We start from the raw sequence: 12,372 nt of genomic DNA, 5'->3' as shown, positions 1-12,372 counted from the left end.
TTGCTTTTTTTTTTTTGTATCTCTAACTCTTAGCAAAGTGACTGTCACATTATTGCTTAATAAATGTTTGTTGAGGGGGCAGCTAGGTGACACAGTGGATAGAGCACTGCCCCTAAAGTCAAGAGGACCTGAGTTCAAATCCAGCCTCAGACTAAACACTTGACACTTACTAGCTGTGTGACCCTGGGCAAGTCACTTAACCCCAACAGCCTAAAAAAAAAGAAAAGAAAAATGCTTGTTGACTGATTGACTTATTTATTTGTCTTGCTTCTGCTCTCTCTGAGTTTTCCACACAAAAGATGACAGCCATAGATTTGATGTTCTTTTGTTACAACACTAGGGTTGACAGATATACCCATTACATTTGAGAACTTCTCCCCTATGTTTCAGAGTTCCTAGTTTAGCAGCCAAGTGTCATACAATCTTACTATATACTACTCTATATATTCAGATCTAAATTTTTCCAGACTGAGAAAAATAAAGCATTTGAAAATGATGCCTTTAGCCTTTAATACCACCTCTCAATTCCATAATAAAATGCAATATGAGATCTGTAACTCTGGTAACAACTTAATGCTATTACACCCAAATTTCTAGCTATTTTTGCCTTTCTTTCATTATACTTTAGTATGCCTGGGATGAGGATATATGAAGGGATCTGTGCATCTCTAAAAGTAGCAGTAGTAGAAGTATATTTATATATTGATGAAAATTGTTTCATCTATGAATAACACAATTATAAACACCAGAAGAATTTGACCAGGATCTGAACATTTACTTTATTGGTGTGAGTAAATATTTTTAAAGGCACCAGCAAGAAGAATAAAAGAGTCAACTGGGCAAGATGAACATATTAGTCAATATTAATCTCATCTACAGGGCTTCACGCATCATTATGAATTCCATTTTTAAGGCATACTTGCTGATTAAGTTAGCTTCATTATCCTTGACACAGTATATCTAACATCTAAAAATCTAACAGCATTTTAGTGAATGAGAATGATTTTTGGGTCAATCAAGCAAATGTATACGTAGCCTCATGCCCCAAGGCTAAAAGAAATGAACAACAGACCAGTTAGCATTTTAATGAAAATTTGAGTCTCCTCCTTTTGCTCGTGCTAAGATCATAGATTTAGAGTTAGATGGTCCCTTAGTGATCATCTAGTTCATCAATTTTCAAACCTCCTGGTCTCAGGACCCTTCTACATTGTGAATAACTCTTAAACATTGTGAATAACTCCCCACCCCCCACCCCACCCCAGAAACATACATGAACAAAGAGTTTTGTTTATGTGGCTTTTATCTATAGATATTTGCCATTTTATAAATTAAAACATTTTAATATTACTATGAAAATAGTTTGGATCTCAGTAACTCCCTTCAAGGGTCTCTGGGCCCCCAGCAGTCCCTAGATCACACTTTGAGAAGCACTGATGAGGACCAGTACTCTTGTTTTACAGACGAGGTCCAGTTTGTATGTGGCAGAAGCAGGATGGAACTTAACTGTCAGACTCCAGAGCACTTTCCTTTCTTTCCATGTCTATGTCTACCAATTCTGTATTGGAATGCACCACTTTTTATGTAAGAGATAATATTTGTATTATTTATGATAGTTTTTTAGTATATTTTCATAGTTTTAAATACTTTTTCCCATTAAGGTTTTTAGAAATAGCTTTTTAGTGAGGGGATTTGGGTTTCTGGGTGACCTCTCAATATATATATACACACACACATATATATATATATGCTCATAATGCATATATGCACATATAATGCATATATGTGTTGTGTAAAATTTATGTATATAGAGTAAATATACACACATGTGCCAACTATGTTTATACATATGAAAACATTCTAAATATTTATCTATCTCTATATTACAGCGTCAATACTTATTAGTTATGTAACTCTAAGAAAATCATTTGGCCTTTCTGATCTTCAATTTCCTCATGTAAAAAAAATTGAGAGTAATGATACTTTTACTACCCACCTCAGACTTATGAGTTTTTTCAAAACTCAAAGCTTTATTTACATACAAGTTGCTATTACAATTATGGTCTTTGAGTTGGGATTTGATGATGATAAATATATCTGTCATCCAAGGACCAATCTATTTATGTTAAGAGGAATTCATCATGAAGTTGGGTACAGAGTCATGAATTTTTCTTTCTTTGATAACTCTGGGAGATTGGCCATTAAATTATAAAGCATGATCTGTGTCATTCCCACAACTGAACCATGGATCTGTGAAGTATTTTAATAATTAACCAATAGCCAGGGAAGGATCTTCAAGATAATTCAACCCACATCCTTTATTTTACATATGAGGGAACTGAAGTTTAAAAATTAGTTAACTTCCTCAGTGTTAGTTAGCAACAGAGATGGAAGCCAAATATAATTGTCTAGAATCATTCAATGCTGTTTCTGCTGTGCCACACCATCTCTCATTCAACAGACAATTTTTCCCTCATTGAACAAAAACCTGAGAGACTGTTTTATTTTGCCTTTGTATCAGCAGCACTAAACACAATGCCTGGCACATGAGAGTTGCCATATAAATGCTTATTAATAGATTGAGTTTCAATACATTTATTTGGAGAAATGTTATGTTAAACATATTAGAGTAATATGAATATCAATTATATCAAAATCAGATGTGTTTTCTTGAGCCATGGTGGTATATTGGATAGAATGATAATCTCTAAGAAGAAATTAAAATGGAAAGATATGGATGGGGAAGAAAAATGGACATTTCACTTTGAAGTGTTGAAATTTATACTTCTTTTGAGTTGACGTACTTGAAAGAATAGGCTTTTTGAAGGCAGAAAAGATTTTTGTTATTGTTGGGGTGTGTGTGTGTGTGTGTGTTTTGTCCCCAGAACTAAGCTGGTGAATATTTAGCTTCATGTTTATTGAAGGGTACAGAATGGTTTTCTTTACTTCTGGGCAATGTATCCAACCCTTTCTTAAGGCGTAGCCTTACTTCACTCACTTAAGATTATTTTAACTCTGAAACAATCATATTACAATTATAAAGGTTAGGTAAGAACATATCCTAACCCCTTCCCCTATGCAATGCAGGCTAACTCTTCTTTAAATATTACTGAGATCATATCTACGTCTTAGTTGGCTCAGGAGACTAAAGCTGTTGACATTATTTCTTGATCACCGGAGTATAAAATCATCCACGAAGATCTCTAGAGACCCTCTGAAAGTTTTCTGGTGGGATAACAATGGGCAGGTCACACAAGGAAGCTCCCTTCAGCTGAATCAACTGGGTGTTCTCAAAGCCTATCTTTGTTGAATATCCTTCTATGTCTAAGTAAATCTCTTTTTACTAACTGTTGAATTACTTAATGTATCTCATTTTGTTGCAATAACAAACCTAAAGTACTAAAGAATTGGCCTGAATTAGGCCCAGGCTAGAACAAAGGGAATCTATAAGTATAATTTTAAAATATTACCTTAACAGCAATGGTAAGAATTTCATAGAATTATCTTGCTGAAAATATGAGGAATAAAATCCCAGAGGAGGACTATTTTCCAAATTAGCCCAATGACTATTTTGTCCAATCAAGTCTCCACTGGTATGTTGAAAATAATAAATACTTTAATAATGTATTCAATTATGGCAGGTCAATAGAACCCCCCAGGAAGAAAAGTAAAAGCCTGATATACTTCTCTTAGTCTACATTAATAATGCTATTTCTGTACCTTACAGAAACATTAAAAAGGGGTTCCAATAAATATGACAATATATAATGACAAAGATAGATGATTGAACATAACTGTATAGTATATGTACAAGTGAAGAAAGTTTCATCTTCATTAATTATTGTATTTGAGTACTTACTAGGAAAATATCACTCTACAGAAAACAAAGTGACAGTTTGCATTACCCTGTTTACTGATTCCCTTAAAACTTGACATTTAGAGGTACAATTTAATTACATTTTCAGCAGTTTTATCTTCTCCCTGGTCATTTACTGTGCCTTGGGGTCATATTCTTATTTTTAAATCTTGTTTTTATCCCCTTTCATATTTTTACTCATATCTAGGAAAGTTACTCATGTCTTAGATGGATGTTGTAAAGAAGGAATGAATGAAAAATCATTGATTTGTAGTCATGATGTGCCAAACACTGTGCTAAATGCTGTAAATACCAATATAAAAGTGAAAACATGATGGAGAGAACCAACACACACAAGAGGGCTGGCCAGGGAGGGTATTTTGGTTGGGAAATTGACAGGGGTTCTGAGAGGATCTATGGCGTAATGGATCGGCATACCCTTTAGAGGAGCAGTGGTGGGCTGACTTAATTAATGCTCTAGTACTAGAAAGGTAGCAGAGGGTAGGGAGTAGGGGAACAGGTGAAGCAAAGAGGAAACAATATACAATGTGCAATGGAACAAGACACAATGAAAGAAGACATGATGAGGAGAAAGGAAAGCCTGGCTGGGCTTGGCCTGCCTTGACATAGTGGGTCATGAAAGACTGATTACCTTTCAGGAATGACATAGCGGAAGTTCAGAGACAGAGTTTTAGAGGTGAAAGGACAAGGTTAAATTTGATGTAAAAACATCCTAAGATTTTGTTTGTTTGTTTGTTTGTTTTGTGGGCAAAGAAGACTCTGAACTCCCCTTAACCAAGGCAGATGAGCAATTGCTCCTTTTGAACTCTTAAAAGATTTTCTTGGAGCATGGAAAGATTAATGGCTATTAGATAGTTAGAAGACAAATAGACAGAAAGATAAGTAGACTACATAGATAGACAGACAGAACATTTATTAAGGCACTGGACTGAGTCCTGGGGTTACATGTAAAATCAAAGATATTGCCTGTCCTCAAAGAGCTGACATTTTAATGGGGGAAGACAACCCATAAAGAGGTTCCAAAAATGGTGATGTATTGCTTTGAAAGTTCAAGAAGTGGCAGTGGATTGGTAAGGCAAAAGGTCTGCCTTTGAAAGGAGAAAGGGGATGCCTGGGTTTGAGTCCAAGTTTCTAGTGAGGCAGAGATGATCAGAGAATGGGGCCAAGATGCTAGAGGCCATAGGACATAGCAATGGTGGCCTAATTACAGACAAAATAAGGCTAAATGATCATTATTTTCTAAATATGTTAACTTTTTGACAGTAGGCAAATGATTATTTTTTTTCAAGTTGTTCAAGGTGATTTAGGAGGATTTTTTCCCCCCCAAAAAAAAGGGCCAAGGTAGAAGGTGAACTAAGAGTTTAGCCAGCAGGCATAGTGGGGCAGTGAAAGAAAGCCTTCCTCGATTTGGAGGGGGAGGCCCCAGGCTTGAATCCTTGCTTTGGTATTTACTAGCAATGTGATTCTGAACAACTCAGAGCCTCTCTAGGCCTCAGCTTTCTCAACTATAATGAGTTAGTTGAAATAGTTGATCTCAAAAGTCCCTTTATGATCTAAATCTTATGCCCTTGAGGCATCTCTGGCCGGAATGCAAAGCCAATCATAAATGCCTTTTTAATTATTTCACTTACCTCAGTATAGGATTTTTGAAATAATATATTCAATTGGAAGTTATCTTTTACTAATATTACATTCAAAGTATTTATTGAAGTCTGTTCAATCCCATCTTTATGTTATTTCAATTAATATGAATATTTAAAATGGAGGAAAACAACAGCCTCATTTTTATTATAAATTTTTATTACTCTAAATTCTTCTAAATAATGCAGTAGTCCCGGGATCAATAAGAATAAGAGTTTAATATAGTTTTAACACAATTTCATTTCCAGAACTCTAGGAGTAAGATGAGAGTTATTTACTCAAGCTGACAAAAAGCAGTTCAATATCTCACTATACCATAAGTAGTGCCAGTAGCATGTTAATTCAGTGTTTCAGTTCCTGTGAAATACTTGAGGTGAGTTGAGTAGAATAAAATGAGAGAATGACCCTTATTACAATGAGTGAGTGAAAACTTGAAAGTTTAAAAGTAATAAATCAAAAAACTTTTTATTGAAGGGATATAGAATAATCTTGACTTCTTACAGCTTTAGGAGGGGAAGGGTAAATGTGGCTTTATAGGCAGAGCCTTTTGGCTACACTTCCAATGTGGTAGGGGAAGCACCTATTTCTAATATAGGTTTAGGGATAAAGGAATCTAGGATGTTCCACTGTGGCACATTAGCTTGCTTAAATCATGTGTGTATATACACACACACATACATATATACATATATATATATATATATATATATATATATATATATATATATATATATATATATATATATATATATATATATATACACATAGATACACACGTGTGTGTACGGGGGTGTATTTGTGAGAGAGAGAGAGAGAGAGAGACAGACAGACAGACAGACAGACAGACAGACAGATAGAGACAGAGAGAGATAGAGGCAGATAGAGGGCCTGGATAATGAGTCCCAGACCTGGGAACCATGATCTCTGCTTGGTGCAAACCCAATATGGACGCTTGGGGAAACTACTTCCCTTTTTTTTTTTTAATTCTCTGAAACTTTTTATTTTATTTTTATAAAAAAAGAAATGTGTAATTTATATCATTAAACAAACCAAAAGCTGAACAACCTTCTTCCCAAACACCGATGCTGAGCACAAGTACTGGCCAGGGAAGATGGTCCATGGCTCCACACTGCTCCCCTTGCCTGGCTCTATGGGATGTTTTATACCTACCTCAAGACCCCGTCCTTCAGTGAGGCTGCCCCCCAAGCCTCTGCCTGAGGAGTGAATTCCAGCCATCTCTTTGGAAAAGTGATAAAAAAAGACCCTTCTGGTCTAGTTCTCTCCTAAGCCTGGGAGTAACTCTGCTGTTTCCACTGTGTAAAGATCCATCTGGGCTTGGAACCCTCCCCCCCACACACACACCCCAGTAGTATCACTGCCTGCACATGGGGCTGGGAGTCTCTTTCTTTTATTAGCAAAAGATAAACAGACACAATGAAGACCTTAAAAATATAGAAATAATTTAACAAAAGTGGCCACCTCAAAAATCACACAAGTGCAAGTGGAAAAACCCCTCTTAATTCCAGTTTGGGTTCTGTCTTCCCCAGACTACCTATCACTCCTCCTATGCTGATCCTATACTAGGTTTGTTTTTTATTTTTTTTAAATAGAATTTTTAAAATGTTCCTTTAAAATATTATTGTTCCTAGTCAAATACAGATATTGCAATATGAAGAAGATTTTCCTCACTCAATAAAACATGAAAAGATTATCACACTGGTTAACATAGAAAAATGCTGGAAATCTCTAAGCGTCACAAAAGCTGGTACCAAATGAGTAAGGTGGAAACTTTACTGAATGCCAGATGTTAGGATGGCGCTTAGGAAAACATTCCTCCTGTTCAGGTCTTTAGCTAAGTTTTGCATCCAGTCTCTCCCACCTCTCTGCTCCCCTCAAGTCTAACTTGTTTAGATCAGCAATAATACAGAGACAGGCCTCACCATGCATTCTTAAGAAGTATGAAAGCCAAACCATTGCTTAGAAAAAAAAGACAACTGATTTTGCAGACCTGAACATTCCTCCCTCTACTCAGCTGCCCTCAGGGATCATCTGGGTCTCCAACCACCAAACAAATCAGCTTTACTTTACCCAGAAGAGAGGTGAGTCCTCACTTAGACCAAATCTTTGAACTGGTAAAAGGTGCATCAATTTTTTCCCACCTCCACATGGGCACTGAGGATTGGCCCCTGGGTTTGGCCTGCTCTCCTTGTGCAAGGAATGAAGATTCCACCTTATTAAAAAAGGTGCAAATCAAATAAAGGTGACAAGGAGGCCTAACTGCTAGGGAATGCTAAAGAATGAGCAAGCCTCTTGTCCCTCCTTCTGGAAAAGGTGACTTTTGACCACAGATTTGGGTTTGGGTCCAGCCAGGGCTGTCTTCAGTTCTCAGAGAGGGACAGCGCAAGGGTGGCCTGAAATGCAGCTTTTGATGTTGTAGCCCACAAAGGTGTTATAAGAGAATTTGTGTTGATGGGGGAGGTGCTGCAGCAAGTTGGCACTCTTGTAGCTGGGGTTGCCCCAGGGCATGGCTTAACAGATGGGGCAGACCACTGGGGTCATAGTGGTTATTCTCCATGCACTACTTTACCAGCTCCTGCTGGTCCAGATTGCAGGCTCCACAGTACAGACACACAAAGGTATATCTGTTTGGGATATTGCTGGGAATAGGCTGTGATGTTGGCACTACAGGAATAAAGGTGGGACAGCTGGCCATCTGCTCCTGGACTTTGATGGAGGAAGAAATGTGTGACCTCTTCTTACTTCAGCCCTCCCACGAAGCCTTGTAGGATGACAGCTGCTTTTCCACATTGGAAGCTTTGTCCACTTTCTTTGGGTCAAAGGGCATTTGTCCCAGTGGGCAGAATGGAGATGGCACCTAGAGACATGGCTGCAAACACTCCCCACAGGATGTGGGTGTCTGCAGCTGCTGATGACCACTGGCTGGTGGTAGACCTCCAGGCTCATTGGGGCAGCTGTACTGGGCCTCCATGCTACTCTGGCTGCTGGTGCCTGACAGGCTACAGGCTGGTGCTGTCGGGGTTCTGGCTGGGTGTGCTGCTGCTGATGTGTGGAGGCCACCAGACTGGGGAACACTGCCATCGCAGGACCTGAACCGTCCCTGCCTGCTGGCCCCGCTTGCTCCCAGTCTACAACTCAGGCTCTAGGGCTGTCTTGTGGTGGTCCCGGTCTCTGGCTCCCGGGAAACTACTTTTAGAAGTTAGTGATGATGTGGAATAGACAAGCCCAGCTTTCCACTTCAGAGCACACGCAGCTATTCTTTGTTTCTTGTCTGCTTAGTGTGTGGTGCAGAAAAGCCTTCTAATAGCCTCCTGAGTTAGAACCAAATGCACATAAAAAGTGCTCTAACTGGTCAAAATGACTTTCCAGGTGATGACTGAAGCAAGGAATGAAAGAAGCTTCCCTGAGGGGAGAGAAAGGGAGTGCCAAGAACTACTGTCCCCACTCTGACATGTGGCCAGAGAGACCTTGAATTGATTCTCTTTCTCTGTTGTGCTTCATCTTTCCTTCTCTAAAGTGAATTAATGTTGGAAAAGGAATTGATTAAGCTTGTGAACTTTGAAAAAGCTATCAAAGTCGTAGGGTAGTGGAACCTGGCACACCAGCACAGGCCTGAGAAATGACCTTTGAAATTCACCAAGCTGCCAGTAAATCCAGCAGCCAAGTCTTTGTGTTCTGCAAGCAAGCACCCAACACGCTCACCGGCTATGCCACACCCCAAAGTGAACATGGTGGGGATGGGATCTGGACCCCAAAAAGGAAAAACTCTGGACTTTCCCACCAGGCCAAATCTCTGACGTTCACCTGAGGCTACAATCTTATCAACTGACTTTCCTTCCTAAGCCAAATCTCCCAATTCAATTCTGTTGTCTCCCAATTGCCCCTGGCCACTTCCAACCCACAATCCTATTTAGATTCCATTCTCCCTTGGCCTGGTGGTCCAGGTCCCTGGCATTCTGTTCATGCCAGCTCCACTTTAGACCCCTCCTCCAGTCACCCCAAACTTCTTGGCCACTCATAGATCTATCCTATAGTCTTTCTGTATGTTAGGTCCATCTTTTCTCCATTAAGGTGCTCAGATTCTTATAATCTAGCCAAGGCTCAGATTCTTAAAAATCTAGTTCAATGCTCAGATTCGTACAATTTAGCCAATAGCTCACTAAAGTTCAGATTCCTTACGAGTCTGGCCGAAATGGAGGATGTTGTAATAAAACTTGTCTCTGGATGAAAGAAGGCTAGGGTAGGACTTGTGTATTGTGATGTTGGGGTCTCCGCACCCCTAAACTCCTAAACCTCAAGAGTCGTAGGAAGCTGATTGTAGCTTTCACTTTAAGATTTAGCTCATTCTCCTAAGAATGGAGGTATAGAGGGGAGAGTGTGCCCTAGTTGGGGGGGGGGAGGGCTAATACTTTTGTTCTTGTCATATCTTTTCAGTAACTGTCTCTTTGTAAAAACTAATTGAGGTTAGTTGTTTAATCAATACTGAGGAGAAATCAAGTAGTTAATTGATAAGCGTCACTGATGAATGCTGACTATGATTTTGAGGATATATTAACAGGTAATAGTGAGACATTTGGATGTTTGAAAAGATAAGTGGGAAAAATGATATTGAGGAGACCATACTACAATTGGGCCTTTGAGTCAATAACATTAGAAGACACACGCACACACAAATACAACCTGGGGAAAGAATTCCTTAATCAACAAGAAATACTGTGCAAACTAGATAGCAGTTTGGCAGGAAATAGGTTTATATCAGCAACTTATATCATTACCCATAATAAATTGCAAATATATAAATGATATAAATTATATAATATATATATATATATATACATATATATAATGTGTATATATACATATACATACACACATATATGCATATATATGCACATTTATGTTGATGAAAAAAGTGCACTATTTTTAAAAGTGAAGAATGAATGGTTATACCTCTCACAACTGAGTACAGGGTGAATTTGTAGCCATCAATGGAGGATATTATAAAAGAGAAGATAGATGAACTTTATTATTGATCTCTTTCTCTCTCCCTAACCCCTCCTCTTGGTCTCTGTTTATCTGTCTCTTTCACATGCATAAACACATTCACACATCACAGTGGAGCTATGATTTGGTTCATACATTATAGAAATCAATTTGGAATTATCTAAGGAATATATACAAAATTGTTCATACCATTTTTGCTCAGCTACTATTATTTTACAACCTAAAGATAATTGACAGTGAAACAAACAAAAAACACCAAACACCTATTTGTGCAACTATAATAGCAAGAAGATGGAAACAAACTGATGAGGTCTAGAGGTGTAGGGGTGCTGGGACCCCAAAATCATGAGATGTGGGTCCTGCCTAGAAAGAATTTGACCAAAGACTTCTTTCAGCCAAAGGCAAGTTTTATTAAAGATCCACCATATTAGCGAAACTTTTAAGGAATCTGAGCATCTATGAGCTATTTACATTGTAAAAATCTGAGTAGCTTAATGGAGACAAGATGGACCTTATATACAGAAAGACTGTGGGAGGGATCTAGGAGTGGCCAAGTAGTGTGAGGTGACTGGAGGAGGGGTCTAAGGAGGATCTGGATGGGAGTGGCCAGTAAGTTAGGGTGAACAAAATGCTTGGGACCTAGAGACCACCGGTAGCCAAGGGAGAATGGAGCCTGGCTAGGATTAGGGGTGGGAAATGGCCAGGGCCACAGGCAGGTAAAACAATGGTGGACTAGGCTAGGTTAAAGGTAACAGAGAATTGGGAGACTGAGTGTAGCCACAATGAAAGGCCAGTTGATGGGATTATAGGCTCAGGCCAAAACCAGAGATTTGGCCATGTGGGAAAGTCCAGGGTTTTTCCTTTTTGGGGTCTAGATCCCACCCTCATCAAAACTATATGACCAATGACTAGGAAATAGCTGAATAATGTGTCACGTGCATAAGTTGGAATGTTACTATGCCATAAGTAACAATGGATATGAGGAATTAAAAAATAATAGAAGACATAGGAAACGACAAACGCAATGACTGAAATTATCAATGAAGTTAACATCAAATAGTGACAAAATTCAGATTGAAAACATTGGACAGTTTTAATACAATGTATTAAAATTAAAATAAAAACTAATGCCTTTCCTTTCTTTTGACAAATAGTCAATTAACAAATTATAAGGCTGCACACACTAATAGTCACAATAAATCCATTATGCTCTTTTGCTTATCTATTATCAGGAATTCTACATTGTTTAGGGATTAAATTTTCAATATATTGGGGGTTTAAGAGAATTTTAGAAATAAATTATCAATGAAAAAATGAACAAATATATACTTTTGAACAAATTACTTTTAGTACTACTTTTCATATTTTTTGTTACAGCAATTTTAATTTTATTTAACTAAATAATAAACTCTGCCTCATGGTTATATCATATTTAATTGGTAACCTAAACATGTAACCACTTTCAGAAATGTAGTGTGTACTATCAAGTGCCATTTTTTATCTGATGGGTAACACTTTTACTGTAACTTGTCTTACACTTAAGATTCTTACTTTAAAAATGAGAATCACAGATTGAATTCCTAGGGGACTACATGCTTTTCATGCATTTTAAGTAGTTCTTTACTGCTGTGGTTATTACAGTAAGTTAATAGTTTTTGTTCTCTCCCCACCCTAACAATATACTGAAATCTTATTATCTTCTTTAAACATGTCATGTTTAACAAATGAACTTTAAGGACAAGCCATCAAGATTACCCAGTTACTTTAATACATCTATTTTTATAAAATATTCATTTTTATGGACAACAGCAGCAGTGGAAAGAATACTGGATTTT

General features: G+C 37.9%; 1 protein-coding gene and 1 pseudogene across 1 annotated transcript in view; both read right to left on the bottom strand.

The window, feature by feature from the left end:
- DMD (dystrophin) overlaps positions 1 to 12,372 on the bottom strand; it is a 1,828,382-nt gene that overhangs the window by 1,170,478 nt on the left and 645,532 nt on the right.
- On the bottom strand, positions 7,894 to 8,504 carry LOC110198782 (E3 ubiquitin-protein ligase RNF166 pseudogene; annotated as a pseudogene).

Source organism: Phascolarctos cinereus, unplaced genomic scaffold, assembly GCF_003287225.1.
Source record: "Phascolarctos cinereus isolate Bilbo 61053 unplaced genomic scaffold, phaCin_HiC Scaffold_726;HRSCAF=1367, whole genome shotgun sequence".
Lineage (NCBI taxonomy): Eukaryota > Metazoa > Chordata > Mammalia > Diprotodontia > Phascolarctidae > Phascolarctos > Phascolarctos cinereus.
The sequence above is the reverse complement of the archived record's forward strand: the minus strand, read 5'-3'. Positions and strand labels throughout refer to the sequence as shown.